This window comes from Lynx canadensis, chromosome X (genome assembly GCF_007474595.2).
Source record: "Lynx canadensis isolate LIC74 chromosome X, mLynCan4.pri.v2, whole genome shotgun sequence".
Classification (NCBI taxonomy): domain Eukaryota; kingdom Metazoa; phylum Chordata; class Mammalia; order Carnivora; family Felidae; genus Lynx; species Lynx canadensis.
Genome location: NC_044321.2, coordinates 8,207,597 through 8,208,995, shown reverse-complemented (window position 1 = coordinate 8,208,995; position 1,399 = coordinate 8,207,597). Strand labels below are relative to the sequence as shown.

General features: G+C 42.5%; 1 pseudogene; it reads left to right on the top strand.

Moving 5' to 3' along the window:
• The first annotated feature begins 676 nt into the window (after positions 1–676).
• On the top strand, positions 677–790 carry LOC115508012 (annotated as a pseudogene).
• Positions 791–1,399: the final 609 nt, after the last annotated feature.

Below are 1,399 nucleotides of genomic sequence, written 5' to 3'. Positions count from 1 at the left end.
GGGGAGAAAGCAACCTGAGTGGAAAGGAAGCAGCCAAAACCTGACTGGGGTGACATCTTTCCCACCCCATGGAGAGGATGATGTACAATAACAATGTGTGAAACTAACTTATTTTTTTTTTTTTAATTTTTTTTTCCAACGTTTATTTATTTTTGGGACAGAGAGAGACAGAGCATGAACGGGGGAGGGGCAGAGAGAGAGGGAGACACAGAATCGGAAACAGGCTCCAGGCTCTGAGCCATCAGCCCAGAGCCTGACGCGGGGCTCAAACTCACGGACCGCGAGATCGTGACCTGGCTGAAGTCGGACGCTTAACCGACTGCGCCACCCAGGCGCCCCTGAAACTAACTTATAAAGAGAAGCAGAAACAAGTTGAAATCCCAATGGGTAAAGCGTCTTGGTAGTGGTGTTCCCTGATTTTTCAGATTCTGCGGCTTTTGCTTAGGTTCATTGAGCTACCTGGCTATCAAGGGCAATAGTTCTTTTTTCTCGAAGTTGGTTTCAGATGGGTTTTTGCCGCTTGCAACCAGGAGTCCTAATGAATGTAATAGTCAACATACTGAATACCTGCTGACAGGGCCACTATTTTTGTATGTAGCAAAAGCAGGAAAGTGAGCCAAATTATTTTGGACGTTTGAAATACGTTTGTTATGACGTTTGAAATGTAGAGGATTGTAGCTTTGTACAGGGGCAGGATCGTAGTCAATGAGGTTTATCTGAGCTGTGATTATTGCTAATTGAAAACTTTTCCCGATATCCCACTGTGACGATGTGAAATATAAAAGATTGTACCAAAGGTGGTACTGGCGTGGTGCAAGGTTGTCCACAAACAAGCCTTATACCAAATTTAATTTTTCATTGTATGGGTGTGCAATTAAAGTTTAATAGCAAATAATTATTATGTATAATGATAAATCACATCCCTGGTTTGCACATGGTTTTCTGAGCGTGGCACGCACAAGCCTGGCTTGTGCGTACGGTCTCATGAATGTTGGTTTGTTGCATGAAGAGGCTAGAGAGGATGGAGAAAGACCAGTTCTCATATAGGAACAGAAAGAGGTGAAAATGTTAAATTCTTCTGCTTTTCTTTACTCAGCACTTGGTTTCCATTGGAGGAAAATAGTATATCTGATTCTCAATCAGATTCTCAGTCACTAGCACCCAGCCAGGAAGGGTTGTAATTAAACCTGAGGAGTTTGCACAGACAAGATATGATTTACTTAGGGACTGTATAAACATGTGGCTGAAAAGAGGTTGGGTTCTAATTTAAGAGATTGTAAGACCTGCAGCCCTAATTCTTTTTTAAAAAATATCTTATTTTTAACTAATCTCTACACCAAATGTGGGGCTTGAGCCCATAACCCCGAGATCAAGAGTCACACGCTCCTCCGACTGAGCC